The following is a 27,097-nucleotide window of genomic DNA, read 5'->3' on the forward strand; positions in this document are numbered from 1 at the left end:
GGGATAGGCTTTTGTTGTACGTAAATGGCCTCTACCTTTTTAGTGAGTGATTCGATTAGAGTTTTAAGCTCGAATCGTGTTTAATTTCAAACATACCGCGGCCTTAATCAGTATTAGTAGAACTAGCGGAGCGGGAGTAATCGTCATTACCCCAATTATTATTTCGCTTTAGTTTGGTCCTCTAAAATTTATAAGCCTCCGAGGCTCCTTTACTTAAGAAACTACCCCATTCATTATGTCAAGGACTTCCTTATGGTGATGTTGAAGTCCTTTGAAAAGGCACTAACTAACGTGTCTTTTGCTAGGTTATGGTGTGGACACTCTATAAGCAGATCGGTGAAACGATTCCAAGCCTCGAAAATGATTCATGGGGATTTTGTCGAAAGAAATGAATCTTGGAAAGCATCTCATCCGTCTTTAGGGGTGGGTAAAATGTTCCATAAACGGTGAACAAGTTTAGCCCACGAGTCCACGTAATTAGGCGCTTTGGGCGTTAACCAAGACGCCTTTATCGGGCTAAGGTGAAAGGGAATACCCTTAATTTAATTTGTTCCGTACCAACCGTAGGGATGGTGGAATGTTGTGAGGACTTGTTCAATCCTACGCATGTGCTGATAAGGTTTTTCATGGTCTAAACCATGAAAAATGGGTAACAAATTAAAAATATTTGGAGGGATTCTGAAATCCCCCGCTGGGTCTGCTAGAACGATGCAAGATTTGGGGCTATCGCTCAAGGCTTTGTAGAAGTCCGAGAGAGGAGTCTCTCTTTCTTCCCCCATTATATCAGGTGGTGCGTGTGAAATAGTAGCTAGAGGTGTAGTGTGTGGTATACTAGATAGATTTGTTTGTTGTCATTTGTTGTTGTATTTATGTTAGGTGTTTTGTTCGACTGGACCTTAATCTCATGCAAGACTAAGTCGAGCTTAACTAAACATGCAACACTCCAAACAATTTCGATATACTAGTATAAACCTCTAACGAGGAGATGCGAGGTGTGGAAGAAAGGAATACCCGACAAGCGTCCTTGCTTCGCTTATGAATAGCGTCTTGTTTACGCTTTGTTCAGTATATAGAGCAGGTTAGAACACTGAAAAATATGAAAGATCAAAGTTTGAATCAAAACCGCCGAAACCGAAAAAATTTAAACGAGTGGCTTCGGCTTCGCAGAGAAGGCTTCGGCGCTCGAGTAATTGTCAAATTCTGATGTTTTTAGCGCAGTCGCTTCGGTGTAAATTCGAATTATTAGTGTTTGAGCTGGTCGCGCTTTTGGTATGGGCGCTGGCTTCGGTGGTAGACTAAATTCCAGTAACTTAGCTGGTCGCTCTCCTTGGCGGCTGGCGCCGCGGTATTTTTCTCGAATTTGTCAACGCTGAAATGGGCAACCACAAGATGAAACAAACAAGGGTGGGTGGGTTTAATGGGACTTAAAATGACTACTTCTACAAGGAAAACAATGCTAAAGTGCAACTAAGATGGCAAAGGAAGCCATTTGATAATCAAAATTAATAGTTTACCTACTGAAATGAACGATGAATTCAAAACGTAAGTAAACTAAAACTGATCTTTTATCTCTTTTATCAAAGCTTCTACTCTCGATGCGAATTGCACTAAGTGGAGTAGGAAGTTCGTTCCACTCCTAGTTCCCTAGCATGGATTGTTTTCTAAGTCTAAGAAATCAGTCTTAAGTCTATGAGAGCTTTACGAAATAGGTAACTAGACTACGATGCAACTGACCCACAAAATACAACTAGTCAATTAAATAAACGACTATGAAATTACTACGTGATTCTATGATAAGGAGTTAGAGGGGGAATTGATTCCACCTTAACTCAACTTAATCCACTACCGAAACGAAATCGTCAGAATCCGAATTGAATTGCATGCAGAACAATTGGTTATTCCTAATCCCTAATTACACATGGCATTTCTACCAATTTATAACTAGCATGTGAACAATTAAACCCATTCTCATGGTGAACTAATTATTTAAGTAGAATAGAAATTACTTAACGAATTCTACGATAAACGGAATCAAGCTTTCATCAAGGCTTCTCAACCCCTCAAATGGAGGTTTAGCCTTGAATCATTACGCATAATCATTTCCATTTAGATTAAAACTAAACATAATATAAAGCATTGAAATTTACTTAATTTAAACAATAATGAAATCTAATTTAATGACTAAAATGAAATAAGGACAGAATTGAAATTAGATCTAGAATTGGAAATGACAAAATCGAAAATTGATAAAGAATACTACTTTATTGATCCAATCAAATTGAAGAGCAAGATTCAAAGGTTTAATCTAATACAATAATTTAAATGGAACTAAACTTAATTAAAACAATTAAATCTAGATCTAGAAGCTATTCTAATGGCTACTTTCTATATAAGCTATCTACCCTAATTCTCTACTAAATAATCTACCATTAACAATGAGCTAAGCTTTTGTTTTTATACATCCAGATCCAAAAATCGTGCATGGGCTTGGAGCCATGTTTTGGGCCAGAGAATAAGGCCCAAAACCCAATTCTTTCAGTCCAAAAAGGCCTCTTCAGCTAGATTCGGCTTCAGCAGAACTTCCGAATGCCATATCTTTGGACTCAAACATCGGATTGAGGCCTACCTTATGTCAAAACGACCGGCTCGGAAAGAGCTTTCCAATGGTCCAAGCCTTGACATAAGGTAGGCCCAATTCCGATGTCTGAGTCCAAAGATATGGCATTCGAAGTTCTGCTGACTGTTGCTCCTTTATCTCGCTAAAGTGGCACGTTTCTGCACATAATGGACTTTGAAGCCTGAAATGCATAAAAACACGTAATCAGTATTAACTCTTACTTATTATTCACATAATTGGTCTAACAGTATGATTATTAAGGGGTTAAAACTACAGTTTTGGGCTCTTATCACACGCACTTCGAGGAGTTTTCCACTATCTTATATGTCATCCATAGTCGGAATAGAGTGTCTTATGGATCATTGGATTGGAAATTCTCTCCTGATCATTTCCATATCTCATTCACAAAAATCGGACCGGTAACGAAGCGGCAATTTTAGTTTGAAGTTGCGTGAAAAATCGAAAAATTCGAATTGGGCTTGGGCCCAACTCGCACGCACCTGCAGCGCACCTGTGCCCCTTACCTTTGCACCAACAGTCGCGTTCTTCAATTCCAACCCGCCATTAATGACCACCAAAGATTCAAAACCTAAAAAAAAAAAAAATTAATTAAAAAGAAACCTAAACTAACCCACGCCAACCATCAAAAATCCACTTCAAATCTTCTCTAAAACAAAACAACCACCAAATCCACCAACTTACATCACCAAAAACCACCGAAATTTACAAATTCAGGCTGTCGCGCCACCACCACTGTTTGTTTCATTCGGTTGACTTAAATTCCAACCCTACATCCCATTTAAACCCCCACTACATTCCTAACACTCCAATGGCTCAACAACGTAGAATTTTGCCGGAGCAAGCATTTACTGGCGACCACTTTGCGCCGTTTTATGGTGACGAAATGATTAGTAGAGACTGGAATAGCTTGTGGTACTCGACCGAAGCCTTTTACCACGAAGACTTAGTCCGACGGTTCTACAACACGAGGGAGTTGGAGGGGAGTAGAATTTTTGTTATGGTGGCTAAGAGGAGGAAGGAAGTAACCATTGGGTTGTTGGTCGAGATTCTAGGCATTCCACCTAGAATCCATTTGGATGTCACGTTACAGAGTCCCAATATAATGGGGTAGAGCCGTTGATGAGCGCGGATAAGCATCGAAAGGAACTACAATGCGAGCTCAAGCATTGTGTTCACCAGCATCCTTAGAACCAACCGGTGGGCTGCATTTCGATGGATTGGTCGGAACGCCCTAGGAAAGGAGAAGGTCGGCGACATCGGTCCGAAGCTGCCTCCACATTTTATGGATACTCCAGAGCGAAGTACGAAGTTCGTATCTTGGAGTTTATGCTTAACATGATTAGGGGAGTAGGGAAGTCTGTTGCACCTCTCTCGTGTTGATAACCAAGATCATAATGAAGTTGAGAGCACTCTCCGTCGATAGGATTTTACCTCACCCTGCGAAATCCTCGTGATCTATAAATTGTGTCCAACGAGTTTAGAGGTTCCCGAGGATAGGGGAAGAGGATGAGGAGGATGGTGGAAATGAGAATGCCTCGGAGGATGAGGAGGACTTGACTTGTTTTGATGTCGATGCCTTGGAGAGGTGTTGGTCAGATGCGTAACGCATGGCGTAATTCATCATGGCATGCTCACTCAACACTATTGCGAAGACCCTCGGATTCCTACTATCCATCATATACCGGATCCGATCCCTTCCGAGGACACGGGGAAACAGATGAGGATGAGCTAGAAGAGGCCCGGTCCGGGGCGACATGCTTGCGACGATTCCCACCTCACGGGGATTCTAATCCGGGACACACCATCGAGGCAGCGTCGTCGTCGAAAAGCTAATCTGGCCTGATCGGGGCCTCGAGGAGCCATCTCGAAGGCGTGTGCCCTCCTACCATGCGAAGTGGTTAAGGATAGTATAGCTTGATGTTATTTTTTAGTTTTATTATTGTTAGTTATTTTAATGTAAGTTTAATTTCGTAATTTAAATTTTGTAGTAAAAAGGCATTTAATGCCAATATTAATATAACGTCGTTATTTTCATTGTGCGTGGTTGTTTAATGTTGATCCCACCTTCCCAAATTGTTTGGGGGTGGTGTTATCTATTCCAGCATGATTTTTATATGACCCTTGTTTTAGAAGTTATTGCGGAGTCAGGATGAGAATAAGGCCGATTAGGCATATCTATGAATAAGTATCATGGTAGGATGAAATCTCGATAAAATAGGTAGATTCTATCCTAAATTCAACCTAAAAGATACTAGGTTTGTTTTAGAATCAAGGAAATGAGTTGTTTCCGTTTTCGGGTTTGGAAATTTTAGTATTTTCGGAAACTGTCGTAAAAACTTTTTGGCAACTTCCCGATCCGTTTTATCAACTTAAAACCTATATAAACTTCATTCATTCTACACTCACAACTCACACTACACCTAATTTCCATCACTCACCTGTCACTCCCACATTTCCCACGTTTCGTCTCATTTTTCGATCTTCAAAGACCTCGAAGCGCATTTTGCTTTAGGAGGCGACTCGCTACTCTACACATTTGTCAGAATTTTGTACAAAGCGCACTCGCGCTCAAACACTGGAATTCCAAAATCATCAGAGCGCACTCGCGCCCAAGTGGAGAGCACTCGCGCCCTGACTTCCGTGGACCAGAAAAATTCCAGTTTTCTGTGGGTTGTTGCTGGGTCATTCGCAGCTATTCCAGAGCGTAATTTAGAGATGACATCTCCTACATTGATACCAGAATAGTCTTTCGAAGATTTGTTCCAAAGCACTACTTATGGTGCTTGGTTTCATGAGGCTTATCACATAACGAGGGCTGGGAACCGCTTATGGTAAGACCTAATGCACTTTATTCTCCAACACTAGCATCTTATTTTTACGATAATTGCATTTTCTTTGAGAGACGGATGGAGAACAAGTGTTCTCCATCAACATTGATGATTAACCAATGGAAATTACCGTGTTCTTGCTAGCATTTGTTCTTGGACTTGCTATGCCGCTGAAATACAAAACCCATGGTGCTATTGGGTAGATAATATGTATGTCTACACTTATGAGTTTTGCATGAGTCCTATGGGGCAGGCATTTTTAAATTATCGAGGACCAAGGGGAATATAACGTCGCCTTTGGTAGCCCGGGTCCATGAACATAGGAACCGTTATGTTTTGGATCATGCTAAATATTTTGGGGAATGGCATTTTTCTTCGTGAATGATGCCACTTGCAGCGTCTTCCTTGCTTTAGCCACGGACGTATGTGCCATGACCTTCCCAGAGCCTTGATGTCTAGTTTAGCCCGAGCCCATAGCATGAGGCATAAGTATCTTCTTATGCCTGTTCTAATTTCCCGTATTATGTTATGTTTCTTTCCTGTTTTTTGTACACGTTTCACGGATTGGATTACGGTCGACACCGTACGACCCACCAATAGTAATATTCGATCTTTTCGTGCAATGACTTGGCAAGGGTGGAGGATACAACCTCATCAGGTTGCACCTTATACCCCGTCAGACCAAGTGGCGCTTAATAGGTTAGCAATAATAGATGATAAATGGCGGGAAGCCTGGCAAATTATCATGGCATGGCAGGACGCGAAGGAACCTCACTTCTTTATAGAAGAAGAGGATGATGAATAAAGCGGGAGATAAGGTAAGTTTTAATTCTAGTTAGTGTATGCTTATGTCCCAAGCAATTTGATTCTTGTTAACCCCATAATGGGTGGAACTCTTATAGATTGGCGTCAGTTTTTTATTTCCTATATTAGTACATTCTAACCTTGTTTTGCAGATGTTCCTGAATTTCACGCGCTTCAATGGTATTTTTCCTACCCTCTTTATTTAAATGCTTTGAGGACAAAGCATAGAAACACGTGTTCTTGTTTGGGGGGGGGCATAGAAAAACGTGTAATTAAGGCATCTATTAGGATATAGATAGGTATAATACGCATTTGTTTTCTAGTTAAAATTTCACAAATTCAAAAATATAAATAAATAAGTTCATGCTATACACTTAGGAATATTGGTATTGTTTTTCTTCTCTATGCTCTTAATAATCTAGAAGCTAGTCTCACGTAGCTTTTGCATTAGAATAATTTTTAGAAACTTAGGTTAATATGTAGGTAATAATCTTTGCATCTATCTATAAATATATTACATGAGTATCTATGATTGTTAGCAAGAAGTTTATGAAATCTAGGCTAGAGTACTTATTCTACAAATCCTCGTGAGAATATAGCCTAAAGCCTTATATGAAATAAAACATTTGAGAAATGAAACAAGGGAGAAGTAAAATCCGATAGAGAAATCACACGCCCACTTGCTTGATCACTATGTCATATCCTAAGCTTAGAATTTAGGCCCTCTTTGGATTAATATAGCCGAAATTCAAACCTATGAATTATTTTCCGCTAGTTAGCCCCCTCGATTCCCTTCTTTAGCCTTTCATAAACCACAAATCCTTTACCCTGTTAAAAAACAAAACAAAATAAAAAAAAATCAACCTACCCAATCTAGATAAGTCCGAGAATAGAATGAGGAAGAAAGAAGAAGAGAAAAACCCGCGGTAAACAAAAAGTTAGTTAATTGCTTGAGGAAAATAAGAAAAGAAGTTTCCATCCAAAGAAAAGAAAAATAAAAATAGAAATAAAATAAAAACTCCAAAAAATAGAATAAAAGGAGTCAAAAAGCCAAAGAAAAAGAAAAAAAATATGGCTAAGGATGGAAACAAAGTGTAGAAGCAAAAAAGTAAATAACAAGGTTTTTCTAGTTACATAATATGAAGACTCTATTATCTCAGACTTGTCCTTTTTGAATATCCATTTCCTTCCTTCTTAAACCATCTTCTAATCCCCACAACACCTAATAAAGACCTCTAGCTCAATTAGGAATAGGTTAGTGTGATAATAAGTGGCAGATGTATTTGATCGACTCCAGCTTCCTTGTTGTTATTTAGATTGTAAGGTAAAGTGTCCCCAATCGCATTAATCGGAGTAGCTTAAACTTGAGTGGAAAAAAATCGAGTGTCAGATCTTGACTATTATTGTGAGAACCTACTTAAGGACGCTTATTCGAAGTTTCTAAAACGAACCTGCTAGGCATTTCATAGTATTACTCGTTGTATATATGTTTATTGTAGATGATTGATTATTATGCATATATTAGCTTAGATTTCGACTTGATTACTCTATATGCATTGCTAGTGAGAGGTATAGTTAATTTAGAGCATGAATAAGGAAACAATAGTTTTATTTCTTAGTCGTTGTAGTATAGATGAAGTTTGTGAGTACCTTCACTGGAAAACTCTCACGAGGCTATAACTCGTCCACTAGGGAATTCCTAGTGGTTTAAGGCCTTGTTGCATATGGTTAATGCAATCACACTCAGTGAAATGAGAGTAGTTAGAACTCCATTTTTGGTCACTTTTTCTAATTTCTCATATTTGCTTGAAGACAATCAAAATGCTGTTTGGGGGTGGTTTGATAAGAGCCCAAAACTGTAGTTTTAACCCTGTAACAGTCATACTTTTAGACCAATTATGTGAGTAATAATTAAGAGTTAACACTGATTACGTGTTTTTATGAATTTCAGGCTTCAAAGTCCATTATGTGCAGAAATGTACAACTTTAGGGAGATAAAGGAGCAAAGGTCGGTTACTAAGGAGTTCCGTGATTAAAGGCCAAGATTCAAGAAGACAAAGCCTTTCTAAAAGCCCGGTCAAAAGCTGAAAAGTCGACGTGGGCGTAAACAAAGACACAAAGTCGTGAGAACTTCCCAAGCGTCAGTATCATTGGACTCAGACCTCGGAATGGGGCCTACCTTATGTCAAAACGACCAGATCGGAAAGAGCTTTCCAATGGTCTAAGTCTTGATCCAATCAGAGGAGAAGAAGTGGATGAAAAGTCTATTGACGCCAACTGCAGCTGAAAAGGCATTTTTGGACTGAAAGAATTGGGTTTTGGGCCTGATTCTCTGGCCCAAAACATGGCTCCAAGCCCATGCACGATTTTTGGATCTAAAAACATATAAAAACAAAATCTTAACTCTTTGTTAATGGTAGCTAGTTAGACCTAAAACTATAGATAATTCTAGATCTAGTTTTCATTTAATAAAATTAAGTTTAGTTTAATTTCAATTATGGTTTTAGATTAATCTTTAGAATCATTGTTCTTCATTAGTTTGATAAATAAAATAGCTAGTTTGTCAATTTCGATTCTTGTCATTTACAATTGTTTAGATCTAAATTCCCTTATTACGTAGAAAGCTAGACCTAGATTAGTTAGATTATTAATTTAGTATTTGAATCATAGTTTTATTATTCATTAGATTAATAAAATAGTGTTCTCCATAATCTATTTTTATTTCCATTAATTGTTTAGTTTCAATTCGTATATTCAATTATTTGTCAGTATTAGTATCATTCAATTATTGCATGAGTAGTTTTGAAATGAGTTTAAACAAGTAAAGTTCAAATCTTTATATCATGTCTTGTTTGGATTCCATTGGGAATGATAGCGTGATGATTCTCGGCTAAACCTCCATTTGAGGGGGTTGAGAAGCCTTGATGAAAGCTTTATCCCGATTATCGGAGAGTCGTCGTAATTTCCTTTCCACTCTAGAAATGATTAGTTCACCATGAGAATGGGTGTAATCGTTCACATGCTAGTTATGAATTGGTAGAAATGCCATGTGTAATTAGGGATTAGGAGTAACTGCATTGATTTCAAGCGGGGCGATTCAATTAAGATTACGACGATTCGTCATTAGTAGGATTAAGTCGAGTTAAGGTGGAATCAATCCCCCTCAATTCCTTATCATAGAATCGACGTAGCATTCCCATAGTTTTTCTAATAGTCGACTAGTTGCATCTTATGGGTAGTTGCATCGTAGTCTAGTTGCCATTTCAGAAATCTCTCATTAGACTTTAGTTAAGAGTAATTATACGTAGAGAGCACAGCATGCGGAAGGACTAGGAGTGGAACGAATCATCTACTCCACTATATCTCGTAGGATTGAGAGTAGAAATCTTTTATAAATCTTAGGCTCATAAAATAGTTTTAGTTTACTTACGTTTTGAGTTTCATCGTTCATTTCGTAGGTAAACTATCATTTTTATGTTTCACCTTAAATTTTAGGATAAAACAACCCTAATATCTCTCACCTTTCACTCCCCCGTTTCCCGTTGTTCTTCACCATTTTCACAAATCAGTACCTCGGAGCGCACCTGCGCCATAGCCATTTTCTGAAATTTTAATCGAAAGCACAAGACAAGTTGAACGACTTCGCGCCAAAACTTGTAAGTCAAAAACACCTGAGGCCCACCTGCGCCCTAACTTCCGTAGACTAGGAAATTTCCAGTTTTCTGCGGGTTGTTCCCGGGTGATTTGCAGCTGTTCCAGAGCATAGTTTTGAGATGACATCTCCTACAATAATACCGGAACAGTCTTTCAAAGATTTGTTTCAAAGCACTACTTATGGTGCTTGGTCACCGAGGTGATCACACACGAAGGTGGGAAACGCTTATGGTTCTTGCTAGCATTTGTTCTTGGACTTGCCATGCATTTGAAATACAAGACCCATGGTGCTATTGGGTAGATAATATGCATGTCCGGGAGATAAGGTAAGTTTTTAATTCCATTTAGTGTCTGCTTATGTCCCAACCAATTTAATTCTGTTAACCCCATAATGGGTGGAACTCTTATAAAGTTAAGGCCGGTTTTATATTAGTATGTTTTAACCTTGTTTTCTTGAGATGTTCGAATTTCCAGCGTTTCCATGGTATTTTTCTACCCTCTTTATTTAAATGCTTTGAGGACAAAACATGTTTCTTGTTTGGGGGTAGGCATAGAAACACGTGTAATTAAGGCATCTGTTAGGATATAGTTATGTACAATATGCACTTGTTTTCTAGTTAAAATTTCAAAAATTCAAAAATATAAATAAATAAGTTATGCTATACACTTAGGAATATTGGTATTGTTTTCTTTCTCTATGCTCTTAACAATCTAGAAGTCTCACGTAGCTTTTGCATTAGAATAATTTTTAGAAACTTAGGTTAATATGTAGATAATAATCTTTGCATCTATCTATAAATATATTACATGAGTATCTATGATTGTTAGCAGTAAGTTTCTAAAATCTAGGCTAGAGTACTTATTCTACAAATCCTGTGAGAATATAGCCTAAAGCCTTATAAGAGTGAAACATTTGAGAAATGATTTAAGGGAGAAGTAAAATCCGGATAGAGAAATCACACGTCCACTTGCTTGATCACTAAACCATATCCTAAGCAAGAATTTAGGCCTTCTTTGGATCGATATAGCCAGAAATTCAAACCTATGAATTATTTTCCGCTAGTCGCCCCTCTGACCCTTTCTTTAGCCTTTCATAAACCACAAATCTTTTACCCTGTTAAAAAAACAAAACAAAATAAAAAAAATCAACCTACCCAATTTAGAATAAGTCTGAGAATAGAATGAGGAAGAAAGAAGAAGAGAAAAACCTGTGTAAACAAAAATTAGTTAGTTGCTTTAGAAAATAAAGAAAAGAAATTTCCATCCAAAGAAAAGAAATATAAAAATAGAAATAAAATAAAAACTCCAAAAAATAGAATAAAAGGTGTCAAAAGCCAAAGAAAAAGAAAAAAAATATGGCTAAGGATGGAAACAAATTGTAGAAGCAAAAGTAAATAACAAAGTTTTCTCTAGTTATATAATATGAAGACTCTATTATCTCAGACTTGTCCTTTTTGAATATCTATTTCCTTCCTTCTTAAACCATCTCCTAATCCCCAAAACACCTAATAAAGACCTCTAGCTCAATTAGGAATAGGTTAGTGTGATAGTAAGTGGGAGATGTGTTTGATCGACTCCGGCTTCCTTGTGTGTCATTGAGATTGTAAGGTAAAGTGTGCCCACTGCGCACTAGAGTAGCGAAACTTGAGTGGAAAAATCGGAGTGTTGTATCTTGACAATTATTGTGAGAACCTACTTAAGGACGCTATTCCGAGTTTCAGAAACGGACCTGCTATTGCATTTCATAGTATTACTCATTGTATATATGTTTATTGTAGATGATTGATTATTATGCATATATTAGCTTAGGTTTTTGACTTGGTTATTCCTGTTCATAGCTAGTGAGATATATAGATAATTTGGAGCATGAATAAGGAAACAATAGTTCTCTTTCTTAGTCGTTGTAGTATAGATGAAGTTTGTGAGTACCTTCACTAGAAAACTCTCACAAGGCTATAACTCGTCCACTAGGAAATTCCTAGTGGTTTAAGGCCTTGTTGCATATGGTCAATGAAATCGCACTTAGCGAAATGAGAGTAGATAGAACTCCATTTTTGGTCACTTATGCTAATTTCTCATATTTGCTTGAGAACAAGCAAAATGCTGTTTGGGGGTGTTTGATAAGAGCCCAAAACTGTAGTTTTAACCCCTTAATAATCATACTTTTAGACCAATTATGTGAATAATAAGTAAGAGTTAATACTGATTACGTGTTTTTATGCATTTCAGGTTTCAAAGTCCATTATGTGCAGAAATGTGCCACTTTACCCAGATAAAGGAGCAATGGTTGGTTGCTAAGGAGTTCTGTGATTAAAGGCCAAGATTCAAGAAGACAAAGCCTTCCTAAAGCCCGGTCAAAGTCAACGCGGGCAGAAATAGCACACAAAGTCAGCAGAACTTCCGAAAACCATATCTTTGGACTCATACCTCGGAATTTGACCTACCTTATGTCAAAACGACCGGCTCGGAAAGAGCTTTCCAATGGTCCAAGATTTGATCCAATGATAGGAGAAAAAGTAGACGAAACATCTGTCGAAGCCAACTGCAGCTGAAGAGCCCATTTTGGACTAAAGAAATTGGGTTTTGGGCCTGATTCTCTGGCCCAAAACATGGCTCCAAGCCCACGCACGATTTTTGGATCTGAAAGTAGAAAAACAAAAGCTTAGCTCTTTGTTAATGGTAGATAGTTAGACCTAGATTAGAATTAGATTAGTTAGCCTCCATTAATGAGTTTTAGAACTTAGTGTTTGAATTTCATTTCTTGTTTTCGATTAATTTCTTGAATCATTGAATATCATTCATTAGATAAATAAAATAGTTATTATTCTTGTCATTTCGATTTTTGTTATTCATTTCATAAACATAAAAATGATGGTTTACCTACGAAATGGACGATGAACTCAAAACGTAAGTAAACTAAACTAATTTTACGGGAAGCTATTAAAGTTTCTACTCTCTTTCTATTGAACAGATATAGTGGAGTAGGAAGTTCGTTCCACTCCTAGTTCTTTAGCATGTGATGTTTTCTAGTTAACTAATCGGTTTTAAGTCTAATGAGAGTTTTACAAAGGGGAATTATACTACGATGCAACTACCCACAAGATACAAACTATAATTGATTCAACTACGAAAATACTACGTTGATTCTATAATAAGGAATTAGGGGGGATTGATTCCACCTTAACTCAACCTAACTCACTAACCATTTAATCATCGTAATCGAATTGAACTCGCTACGCGAGAACAATTGGTTCTTCCTAATCCCTAATTACACATGACATTTCTACCAATTCATAACTAGCATGTGAACGATTAAACCCATTCTCATGGTGAATTAATCGTTTCTAGAGTGGAATAGAAATTACGACGACTCTACGATAATCGGAATCAAGCTTTCATCAAGGCTTCTCAAACCCCTCTAATGGAGGTTTAGCCGAGAATCATTCCACAATCATTTCCATAAGAATCTAAACTAAACATAATATCAAGATTCGAAATTTACTAATCTAAATTAAACAATAATTAAAATCTAATTAACAACTAAAAAATGGTAACCAACAATAATTAAAACTAGATCTAATAGATTGAATTAACAAAAATCGAAATGACAAGAATAATAACTATTTTATTTATCTAATGAATGATATTCAATGATTCAAGAAATTAATCTAAAACAAGAAATGAAATTCTAAAACTAAGTTCTAAAACTCATTAGTGGAGGCTAACTAATCTCTTTCTAATCTAGGTCTAACTATCTACCATTAACAAAGAGCTAAGCCTTTGTTTTTATACTTTCAGATCTAAAAATCGTGCATGGGCTTGGAGCCATGTTTTGGGCCAGAGAATCAGGCCCAAAACCCAATTTCTTTAGTCCAAAATGGGCTCTTCAGCTGCAGTTGGCTTTGACAGATGTTTCGTCCACTTCTGCTCCTCTGATTGGGCCAAGGCTTAGACCATTGGAAAGCTATTTCCGAGCCGGTCGTTTTGACATAAGGTAGGCCCAATTCCAAGGTCTGAGTTCAAAGATATGGTCTTCGGAAGTTCTGCTGACTTTGTGTGTTGTTTCTGCCCGCGTTGACTTTGACTTTTCAGCTTTGACCAGGCTTTAGAAAGACTTTGTCATCTTGAATCTTGGCCTTTAATCACAGAACTCCTTAGCAACCAACCATTGCTCTTTTATCTCGCTAAAGTGGCACATTTCTACACATAATGGACTTTGAAGCCTGAAATGCATAAAAACACGTAATCAGTATTAACTCTTACTTATTATTCACATAATTGGTCTAAAAGTATGATTATTAAGGGGTTAAAACTACAGTTTTGGGCTCTTATCAAACACCCCCAAACAGCATTTTGCTTGTTCTCAAGCAAATATGAGAAATTAGCATAAGTGACCAAAAATGGAGTTCTATCTCTACTCATTTCATTTGAGTCGATTGCATTGACCATATGCAACAAGGCCTTAAACCACTAGGAATTCCCTAGTGGACGAGTTATAGCCTCGTGAGAGTTTTCTAGTGAAGGTACTCACAAAGTAAATCTATACTACAACGACTAAGAAAGAAACTATTGTTTCCTTATTCATGCTCCAAATTATCTATACATCTCACTAGCTATGAACAAGAATAACCAAGTCAAAAACCTAAGCTAATATATGCATAATAATTAATCATCTACAATAAACAGATATACAATGAGTAATACTATGAAATGCAATAGCAGGTCTGTTTTTGAAACTCGGAATAGCGTCCTTAAGTAGGTTCTCACAATAATAGTCAAGATACAACACTCTGATTTTTCCACTCAAGTTTTATACTACTCTAGTCTAGTGATGGCACACTTTACCTTACAATCTCAATGACACACAAGGAAGCCGGAGTCGATCAAACACATCTGCCACTTACTATCACACTAACATATTCCTAATTGAGCTAGAGGTCTTTATTAGGTGTTTCGGGGAATAGGAGATGGTTTAAGAAGGAAGGAAATGGATATTCAAAAAGGACAAGTCTGAGATAATAGAGTCTTCATATTATGTAACTAGAGAAAACCTTGTTATTTACTTTTGCTTCTACACTTTGTTTCCATCCTTAGCCATATTTTTTTTTTCTTTTTCTTTGGCTTTTGACTCCTTTTATTCTATTTTTTGGAGTTTTTATTTTATTTCTATTTTTATTTTTCTTTTCTTTGAATGGAAACTTCTTTTCTTTATTTTCTGAAGCAACTAACTAATTTTTGCTTACACAGGTTTTTCTCTTCTTCTTTCTTCCTCATTTTATTCTCAGACTTATTCTAAATTGGGGTAGGTTGATTTTTTTTATTTTGTTTTGTTTTTGTAACAGGGTAAAGGATTTGTGGTTTATGAAAGGCTAAAGAAAGGCTCAGAGGGGGGACTAGTGGAAAATAATTCATAGGTTTGAATTTCTGGCTATATCGATCCAAAGAGGGCCTAAATTCTCGCTTAGGATATGGTTTAGTGATCAAGCAAGTGGACGTGTGATTTCTCTATCATGATTTTACTTCTCCCTTGTGTCATTTCTCAAATGTTTCACTCTTACAAGTCTTTAGGCTATATTCTCACGGGATTTGTAGAATAAGTACTCTAGCCTAGATTTCAGAAATTTACTGCTAACAATCATAGATGCAAAGATTATTACCTACATATTAACCTAAGTTTCCAAAAAATTATTCTAATGCAAAAGCTACGTGAGACTTCTAGATTGTTAAGAGCATAGAGAAAGAAAACAATACCAATATTCCTAAGTGTATATCATAACTTATTTATTTATATTTTTGAATTTTAGAAATTTTAACAAGAAAACAAGTGCATATTATACATATCTATATCCTAACAGATGCCTTAATTACACGTGTTTCTATGCCCACCCCCAAACAAGAAGCATGCTTTGTCCTCAAAGCATTTAAATAAATATGGTAGAAAAATACCATGGAAACGCGTGAAATTCTGGAACATCTGCAAAACAAGGTTAAAACATACTAATATAAAAACTGACGCAACTCTATAAGAGTTCCACCCATTATGGGGTTAACAGAATTAAATTGCTTGGGACATAAGCAGACACTAAATGGAATTAAAAACTTACCTTATGTCCCGGACATGCATATTATCTACCCAATAGCACCATGGGTCTTGTATTTCAGCGGGCATGGCAAGTCCAAGAACAAATGCTAGCAAGAACCATAAGCGGTTCCGCAGCCTACGTGTGTGATCATCTCGCGAGACCAAGCACCATAAGTAGTGCTTGGAACAAATCTTCGAAAGACTGTTCCGGTATTATTGTAGGAGATGTCGGTTTGGGGTTTTTTTTTTTTTTTGACAAACAGTGTTTTGTTTTGGGCGCTCAACTTTGGGCAGAAAGCGCTTTAGTGCTAAATTTCAGAAAAATGTGTAGGGCGCAGGTGCGCTCTACTTGGGGTGCCGGTGCGCTCTGAGGTGCTGATGGTTGAAAATTGAGACGAACAACGGGAAACGTGGGAGTGAAAGGTGAGTGATGGAAGTTAGGCGTAGTGTGGGTTGTAAGTGTAGAATAAATGAAGTGTATATAGGTTTTAAGTTGCTAAAACGAATCGGGAAGTTCCCAAAAAGCTTTTCCGGCAATTTTCGGAAATACTAAAATTTCCGAACCAGAAAACGGAAACAACTCATATTCTTGATTCTAAAACAACCATAATATCTTTTAGGTTGAATTTAGGATAGAACCTACCTATTTTATTGAGATTTCATCCTACCATGATATTTATTCATAGATATGCCTATTCGGCAATATTCTCACCCTGACTCCGAAATAACTTCTGAAAAAATGGAGGTCATATAAAAATCATGCTGGACTACATAATACCACCCCCAAACAATATTTCACTACAAAAGTCAAAATTAACTACGAAATTTAACAACGTAACATCCTATCTACTAAATATAATAAAAAACAACATCAAAACAACAAACAAGAAGAAATCTAGCTACTCTTCAAGGGAGCGAGGTGGGGGTAAGAATAGGAATTTGAGTGATCGGGAATGGAAAAACTAACACTTCATTCCCCAAACAAATTTTTGAAAACAGGTTTGTAAAAATTTGTTTTAAAACGCGGGTCTTTTAAAGTCGATTCGAGACTTGCTAGATTACTATTTTTATAGCTTTAAACTTTTTACTTTTTATGAATTAGGTTTAATATAAAGGAAAACAATAAGCAGATAAAGACATAATTCACACCATAGAGAAACATGACTCAAAACCAAGAAAACATGCAAGAGTGGAAAACGCGGAATTATGTGAAACGTGGACTTAGGATCCGTACTTACAACCACACACTCCATAGGGAGGGCCCGGTTACCTGAATGGTGCATTCACCAATATATGAAAATGAAAGGAAATGCACCAAACACAAAAATTGAGTCGTTTAACTTAGGCTCGGCGCGCTGGCTTTGGTATGCTGTCGCGCTCCGTGTAACTTCAAGTTACAGTGTTTTAGTATGGTCGCTCTCAAGGTTCCAGCGCCAGTGCGCCGCTTCGCTTTGTCGCTGGTCGCGGTAATAATTTTCGTGGAACTTTTCAATGCTGAAACGGACAACCACAGTATGAATCAAACAAGGATGGGTGGATGAAATGGGACTTAAAAATGACTAATTATACTATGAAAACAATGCTAAAGTGAAACTAAGATGGCAGCGGCGCCATTTGATAAACATAAAAATAATGGTTTACCTACGAAATGAACGATGAACTCAAAACGTAAGTAAACTAAACTAATTTTACGGGAAGCTATCAAAGTTTCTACTCTCTTTCTATTGAACAGATATGGTGGAGTAGGAAGTTCGTTCCACTCCTAGTTCTTTAGCCTGTGATGTTTTCTAGTTAACTAATCGGTCTTAAGTCTAATGAGAGTTTTACGAAGGGGAATTATACTACGATGCAACTACCCACAAGATACAAACTATAATTGATTCAACTACGGAAATACTATGTTGATTCTATAATAAGGAATTATGATGGATTGATTCCACCTTAACTTAACCTAACTCCCTAACGACGAATCGTCGTAATCCGAATTGAACTGCTACGCAGAACAATTGGTTCTTCCTAATCCCTAATTACACATGACATTTCTACCAATTCATAACTAGCATGTGAACGATTAAACCCATTCTCATGGTGAATTGATCGTTTATAGAGTGGAATAGAAATTACGACAACTCTACGATAATCGGAATCAAGCTTTCATCAAGGCTTCTCAACCCTCTAATGGAGGTTTAGCCGAGAATCATTCTGCAATCATTTCCATATGAATCTAAACTAAACATAATATCAAGATTCAAAATTTACTAATCTAAATTAAACAATAATTAAAATCTAATTAACAACTAAGAAATGGTAACCAACAATAATTAAAACTAGATCTAATAGATTGAAATAACAAAAATCAAAATGACAAGAATAATAACTATTTTATTTATCTAATGAATGATATTCAATGATTAAAGAAATTAATCTGAAACAAGAAATGAAATTCTAAAACTAAGTTCTAAAACTCATTAGTGGAGGCTAACTAATCTCCTTCTAATCTAGGTCTAACTATCTACCATTAACAAAAAGCTAAGCCTTTGTTTTTATACTTTCAGATCCAAAAATCGTGCATGGGCTTGGAGCCATGTTTTGGGCCACAGAATCAGGCCCAAAACCCAATTTCTTTAGTCCAAAATGGGCTCTTCAACTGCAGTTGGCTTCGACAAATGTTTCGTCCACTTTTGCTCCTCAGATTGTGTCAAGGTTCGGACCAATGGAAAGCTCTTTCCGAGCCGGTCGTTTTGACATAAGATAGGCCCAATTCCGAGGTCTGAGTCCAAAGATATGGTCTTCAGAAGTTCTGTTGACTTTGTGTGTTGTTTCTGCCCGCGTTGACTTTGACTTTTCAGCTTTGACCGGGCTTTAGAAAGGCTTTGTCTTCTTGAATCTTGGCCTTCAATCACAGAACTCCTTAGCAACCAACCATTGCTCCTTTATCTCGCTAAAGTGGTATATTTCTCCACATAATGGACTTTGAAGCCTGAAATGCATAAAAACACGTAATTAGTATTAACTCTTACTTATTATTCACATAATTGGTCTAAAACTATGACTATTAAGGGGTTAAAACTACAGTTTTGGGCTCTTATCATTAATGGTGGCCAAGAAGGGGTGATTTTTAACCTTAGGAGTATTTAGGTCTTTTACACAAAAAATTAGGAAAACATGCAAAAAATACCAAAGTTTGGTATGTTAGAGAGTGCGAACCCTAGCACACCAGCTGGGAGTTCAGGGAAATCATCATCAGGTTAGGTAGAGTCGGATGAGGATAGCTTTGAGAGTGAGATAAAGGCAAGATATGGGGATGGATCGGTTGAGAAATATAGACAAAAGTTGTTTGAGGAGTTTGGAATGAGTCTAAAACCGAGTAGATTATGTGAAAAACTAGCAGAGACTCTTACAACTAAAGAAAACCTACTAAGAAAGGCCAAGAGAATGCTGAATGCGGTGAAAGGAGTCGAAGAGCTGGAAGAGTATAGAGAATCCGTGCAACCCATAAATCTATCATCAAAAACAGTAGGAACAAGAATTGCTGGTGTGGGAGAAGACGGAGATTTCATCTTCAAGAAAGTAACTAGAGACATGGGAGAAAATAATGGCAAAGAAGTGGATCTGATTAGTTCGGATCTGACTAGAAAGAAAGAGTTACATTTTCGTGAAGGTCTCGAGATAAAAAAAGAGGCGCTGGATTTCGTGATTCAAAATGAGGAAGAAACTAAAGCAACGAGGATACTAGGAATGGTTGCTCCAGCGTCCTCAAGCAATACTGGAAGTTCATGCGAAAGACATGATAACAAAGGGGCCAAAGATATAGAAAGTGAAACACAGCTACAGAAAGGAGGAAGTTTTGAACCCAAGCAAGGTGTGTCTGATACAAATATTGCACTCGAGGCTTCTGCTATTGAGAACGAAACACAGAAACAGAACAATGGCAGTCTCAAAGCTAAGAGCTCATGGGCAGAAGTTATTGAGAAAATGGCAATAGGCAAAGAAGAACTAAGATATGTACCACCAACCATGGTTAATGGTAAACCGATTATTCATGTGCAAAGTTCTTAATTCGCAGGCTTCAACAAGAAATTCAAAAATCTGGTTATGGGTTTTTTTGTGGGGAAGAGGATGAACTACAACTATGTTAAGGAGATAGTTAGTAGGACATGGCGTTTGAAGAGTTTCGTCATGAAACCTTATGGTGATACTATGTTTACTTTCCAGTTTGAGAAGGATGATGATTTAAAAGCGGCATTGGACATTGGATCATTTCACATCACAAGTAAACTGTTTGTTGTTAGGCCATGGAGACACTTTGTCGAGGCAGAAACGCGAGAGTTGAAAATGATTCCTATTGGGTTGTGGTTAAGGGACTACCCATGGAAATGGGAACAAAGATGGCTTCAGCCAAGTGGGAAGTGCTGTTGGAATCCCTATGTTCACAGACCGACTCAAGGAAAACATGGCCAGAACATCCTACGCAAGAGTGTGTGTAGAGATTGACACTCAATGCCCATTCCCAGACAACATCCCAGTGGTTTTAGACCAGAGAAGGGCATACAAGTTGGATTTTGAATACAATTGGAAGCCACCAAGCTGCCAATCATGTAATGTGTTTGGCCACACGAAATTGAACTGCCCAAAAAAGCCTTTGGTAGACAGCCAGAGACAGAGAGTGGAGGTAAAACGATGTGGTTGAAAAAAGAGACAAAGGTGGTTGATGCTCACAAAGAGGCAGAAGGTAAGGGTGAACGAAGCACAATAGAAGGGCCAGCAAAAAACAAAAAAGAGCAAACAACAATAGGAGAGGCAGAAGAGGCAGAAGTGCGAGAAGTCGTGCAAGTAAGAGAGGAAAATGGATGGGAATCCCCAGGGAAGAAACACAGATGCAAGTCCAAAAGCAATGATGCTATGAACAGCTCAGAGGGAGATAGTATGAGGGGTACAGAGAGGATAAGTAATCAAACTAACTGAGAAACACAAAATATGAGTTTTGAAACTGAAGAAAACATTAAAAGAAGGCTGCTGCTGTTATAGCATAGGGACAATAGATTCAAGCATCTCTGTGAAACCTCTAAAATTTCGCTGGAGAAAGATGGAAATGCATCAGTTGTACAAGAGATTACAAAGCTGAAACAAGAGGTAACTAGAACAGTAAAGACAAGTGGGGGGATTGGCAGTAATAGCAAAGAAAAGACTAACTCTAGTCTTTTAAGTTTCCCTAAACCCACTAATGATAAGTAAAGCCTGTTGGAACATGAGGGGATTTAACAAAGCTTTTAAGCAGGTTGAAGTCCGAGATATGGTGAGGAAGTTTGATATAAGTATAATGGGTTTAGTTGAAACATGAGTAAAGGAAAAAAATCGAGACAGAGTATTCAACAACACTTTCACAGAATGGCAAATGGAATGTAATGACAACGGAGATGAATTGGGGAATATATGGGTTTGTTGGAATCTGAGAGAGTGTGAAGCTAAGCTGATGAGAAAAAATGAACAAAAAATCACAATGGAAGCGGCAACAATTACGGGGGAAGAGTTTATTATAACAGTTGTGTATGGCAGTACCGACATGGGTACAAGGAGACATCTATGGAGGACCATCATTAACCTCTCTTGCACTATCCAGAAGCCTGATAAGGTTATATACTAAAAGCATTACTTTTGTATTAACTATAATTCTTTATATTTTGAATGAGAATCATATGGGCAAATGTTATGCATATTATATATGTTATTAGTTATATGCATGTGTCTAATACTTTATGCTGTAGATGATATGGTGTGAACACACAGAAGATCATATCATCAGTACCTTATAAAGTATAAGTAATCGTTCACAACCTAGATGGATTTGGACAAACCATTGGTACGGTTGTAGTATAATCTGGTATTAGTCTATCTTGACTATAGGATTACACTAGTACACTTTGTGTGTATTGAACAGGACCAAGTGAGGTTGTTTATCCTTATATTGACTATATAAGAGAATAAACGCCTCTGTTATTATGGATGCTTGTCCTCGTAATCTGGATATAATAACGGGCACGTACATGCATTGTACATTGCTTTAAATCACCAATGAGTGAGATTCATTTGTGAATCAACAAACTCGATGGATTGAGTAATGACATTGTATATAAGGTGTGCTGTTGATTATAGAAGGAATCCGTGTCCCGCAAGAAGTCGGGTTGATAATCTCCCCTTGAGGAGCTCAAAAAGGTTGTCATGTAAGCCCTGCAGGTGGATTTATTCCGACATGACAATGAGGTTGAGTAGTACTACTCAAGGACATAAGAAGTTGATTAATGTAGTTGTCAGTAACTTGACTTAATCAACGGACATTCGATATCTTAAACACGGGGAGATCAACGAGCATATAATATGGAGCCCATAAACGTTGACATGTAATTTGGGATTAGGGCGGTAGTGGAACAATGGCCTTTAGTGGAATAAGCCATTTGTTGACGGACTTGGGCCGTGTGTTCGGGGCAAACATGGAAAGCCCAAGCCCGTCAGGAGGCCCAACCCTAATTTCTCCTCATGGTCCCTGTTGTAGCCTATAAATAGAATACTCTTTCTCTCTGGCCGAAATTCACTATCCATTGTTCTAAAAAAGAGGCAAGAAAAGAAGATCTGAATTCGTTTATGATCTTGAGAGAAAGAAGGGGGTTGGTAGATCGTTATCCACACAACGTCCAATCTATTCAAAAGGAATACAACAAAAGATCAAGAGGTAGATTTCGGATTTCATAAAGCTTGGATTCTCAGAGTTATCTAAACCGATTCTCAAAGGTATGTTTTCCAATCACAAATCGTGGACACCCATTAATTCCGCTGCACGTGGTGTTCGCGGTTTGTAGAAATAGTCATTCTTAAATAACGGTTCCTACAAAGTCGTGGATGATAATGGGGGACTTCAATTCAATATTAAGTTCCCAAGAGAAGGTAGGAGGGGTAGAGGTCAAACCATACCACTTCGCAGACCTTTTAGATTGTTTTAATGCGACGGGGTTGGTAGATATCAAAAGCAAGGGTAACTTCCTTACATGGTCTAACAAGCAAAATATTAGAGTTAGTAGTAAACTCGATAGAGTAATGGCTAATGCAGAGTGGATAGGTGAATATGGGGATTATGAGGCAAAGTTTTTGAACCCAGGAGCAATGTCAGATCACTCGGATGTTATGGTGAGATCGATCACTCAAAGGAATCAGAAAAGGAAAGCATTCAGGTTCTTTAATTTCTGGTATAAGGAGAGAGACTTTATGTACACAGTAGAGAGAGCTTGGCAGAGTGCAGTGGTGGGCAACCCAATGTTCGTGTTCATGAAGAAACTCAAGTTAACTAAGACCGCACTCATTCAGTGGAATAGAGAAAGAGTCGGGAACGTGGTCAGCAGAGTTAAAGACACAAAGGCAACAATGGACATGGTACAAACTGAATTACAAGCGCAACCTATGGATCAAACACTTATAAGAAAAGGAAAAGAAGCCATCACAACACATGCCCAAGCAGTTACATCAGAGGAGGATATGTATAGACAAAAATTGAGGGATCAAGTGATTGTGCTGGGAGATAACAATACAAAATATTTTTTCAAATCTATGCAAGCCAGGAGAGTATGTAACAAGATCTCTTGCCTAAAAGACACCGATGGGAATGTGATTCAAGACCGTAATGCTATTGGAGATGAATGTGTGGCCTTTTATACAGCATTCTACAGCCCAAATAACATGCAAAAAGTGGATTTCACTGTTTTTCAAGAGATGGAACCTCGGCAACAGCTTGAAATAGAAGATTATGAAAATCTATAGAGAGATGTGTCTCGAGATGAAATTATAGAAGCCCTTGCAAACATTGGTAATGACAAAGCCCCGGGAAATGATGGGTTCTCATCTTTTCTCTATAAGTGTACTTGGAGAATCATTGGCGAAGACTTTATACGGGCAACAAAGAACTTTTTCCACTCTAACCAGATGCTAAATGAGGTAAATTCCACCAGTATTACTCTTATCCCAAAAGTGCACATACCTACTTCGCTGGGTGACTATAGGCCCATAGCTGATAAGTGCACCAAAAGTGCAATTTAACCCTCGATTATGCCTCTTGTTTATCCATCTTAGTGGACTAATAGTGTTTGTAAGTTATGTTTTAAGATTGTACAGGTGAAAAAGAGAGTTTTGTAGAATATTAGAGAAAAAGGGGTAAAACAGAGCAATACGGAGCATTAAGGATCACATGGGAAGCCCGTGGACAATCATGGAAAAGGCCAAGGAATTGAAGCTATTAAAGATGCGACTTGGACCTATTTTAAAGCCTATTTGGAAGCCCCAGGCCAAAGGATTAGTTGCTTGGACCAAAGCCCGCAAAAGAGGATAAAAGGATAGAGCAGAATAGACAAAATAGGCTTACGCGTCTGGGACGCATAGATCGAGCGTCCAGACGCATTGATCAAGTCTGGGACGCATGGATAGAGCGTCTAGACGCATTGATTAAGTCTAGGATGCATGAATAGTGCGTCCAGACGCATGAATCGACATTGTAGCCAATTCCTTCTCAGTTTTGGAGATGAAGTTGGACTCTGAAAGAAGTCTATTTGTATTAGGAAACAAATGACGTTTTGGAATGCTTCTAGAGCTCATTGTAACCCCTATAAATAGAGGACCTAAGTGCCTCATATAATGAGCCAATTCACTTATATTCTTGTCTCCAGAACTTGAGGCAGAGAGAGATTAATAATAAAAGATCGGTTTTAACTAGCTAAGTCTTAATAAATTAGTCTTTCTAGTCTTATGTTCTTCGACTCTTCTTCTTCTCGTTCTTCGTGTTCTTCTTTCTGTATGGAAGGCTAATCTTCTTTTTCAAGGGAGGAGATGAAGCCGGTGCTTAAGGTTTAATGATTCTTCTGGTTTATGGTGTTCTTCAATTAGGTTAGTTCTTTATGTTTTTAGTTATTAGTTCCATTGCCCATACCAGGGGATGGAAGTATAGATTAAGGTTTTTATTTATTACAATTGAATATCATGCTAGCTTAGGGTTTTATTTATTGCAATTGAATATTTGATAGCGACATACTTTTATTTATTGCAATTGAATATAATGCTAGAATAGGGTTTTATTTATTGTAATTGAATATTACACTATTACTCTCTACTTTTCTTCTAGTTGTATACTGTTTTAGAGTAAGGGAAGTATTTCTTGTGTTTACCTTAGATGGTGATTCATTGAATAGCTGCCCAAGTTCACATAAAAGGAAAGAAGATACTAGTAACATGAACATAGGAACAACCTTGAGTAGAGTTAATTGTTAACGATGTTTCATCCAAGAGGGCATCGGCACTTGCTCGATTGCCCGATTGTAGTCTACTTGGAGAACAACATGAAGCAAAAGGTCATTGAATCAAAAGCATTGGTGGATTTGAATCTCTTGAATCTATCTCTCTCATATTCTCTCCATATTTCCAATTCTTAGCTTTAGTTAGTTTAGTTTAGTTTAGCATTAGAATCTACTATATCTATAATTATAGTTTTTAATCCCTCAAACCCCCTTTCCAGTCCTGTCCTTCATAAAACCAACACTTAAAAGTGGAACGATACCCTACTCATCCTTTACTTATTGAGGGATAATTAGGTTTTGATACGCTTCTTTTTGTTCAACGACCATCATCTATCTACATCATCCATATACCACATCTCACACACAAAAAGGAGTGAGTGTCAAATGGCACCACTGCCGGTTTAAGTTGTTTATGTTTAACATTTTCTTTCAAGATTAGAAGTTTGGATCTTAAGGTAATTTTAGGCGCATCATCCATCCTTTTGAGAAAGAGAGAAGTTTGAAGGACATCTCGAAGACAAGATCTACCATCTAGGTTAGTTAAATCTTCATTCTTTATATTTCATTCTTAGTTTAGTTGCATCATAATTAGTTTAGTTTTATTGCTTTCTAGTATAATTGCATTTAGGATCTTTTCAACAATTGAAGTTGTAAGCCAACACAGCGAAAAATCAAACTCTAGTGTTTCTTGTCTAAATCTTGACAAACAGACTATCGTCTGTAGGACATGGTACTTAAGCAATCCAAGTGATTCACGATAACCCTAGAAGAGACAGCTTTAGACAACGGGCGAGATACTAACTGCAAAGCCCAACCCAGTTAAAGGAAAGTAGTTTTGTATATTAGTATAATTTAGAATAGTTGCATATTAGTTTAATTGCATTCAAGCATAGTAGGATAGTTTTTCGTCATTTTCGCATAACATTTTCTAGTGTATGCCCCATCGTCTATATCATCGTCCGGTAAGAACACAACAGTGGACAAGGTTTAACAACCGACTCACAAGAATACTAGACGAGATTGAAACAATGGTCGCAAGCAATGATGGAGGTGTTATGAATCCAAATAATTCTGAAGCTATCCCACCCATGCAAGCACAACAGAGGAAGAAGTTGAGCGATTTCTATTCTCCAATAAGTGGAGACCCACCCAGTAGTATTGTTTTTCCAGAAACGGAAGCTAACCAATTTGAGCTTAGAGCATCAGTAATCTCTATGCTTCCAAAGTTCAACGGTTCAGACAATGTTCAGCCTTATGTTCACATGAACAAATTTCTATCAATCCTCAGAACTTTTAAGAACCAGAATATCAGGGATGAGAGTATCAAAATCATTCTGTTCCCACTCTCACTCGAAGGTAAAGCATCTGAATGGTTAACTGCACAGCCGATCAATTCAATAGACAACTGGGGAGAAGTTAAGAACAAAGTTTATGAACAAGTTCTACCCACCCCAGAAGACAGATGCCATGCAGTAAGCCATCAACAATTTCAAAGGGAAGGTGACTGAAGAATATCATCAAAGCTGGGAGAAATTCAATAATCTGCTAGTCTCATGTCCACATCATGGATACGACAAGAGCACACTGGCTCATTTTTTCTATCGAGGACTCTCGATGATGAACAAGCAGATGATACAATCAATGCACAAAGACAAGTTTACATCAATGGATGGAGAGGAAGCTTACAACTTTCTCGAGAATTTAGCTGAAGAAACACAACAATGGACTACTAGCAACAAGGATGTCGCTAGCATGGAGGGGG

The sequence above is a fragment of the Coptis chinensis genome, chromosome 7 (genome assembly GCF_015680905.1).
Source record: "Coptis chinensis isolate HL-2020 chromosome 7, ASM1568090v1, whole genome shotgun sequence".
In the NCBI taxonomy this organism is placed as follows: domain Eukaryota; kingdom Viridiplantae; phylum Streptophyta; class Magnoliopsida; order Ranunculales; family Ranunculaceae; genus Coptis; species Coptis chinensis.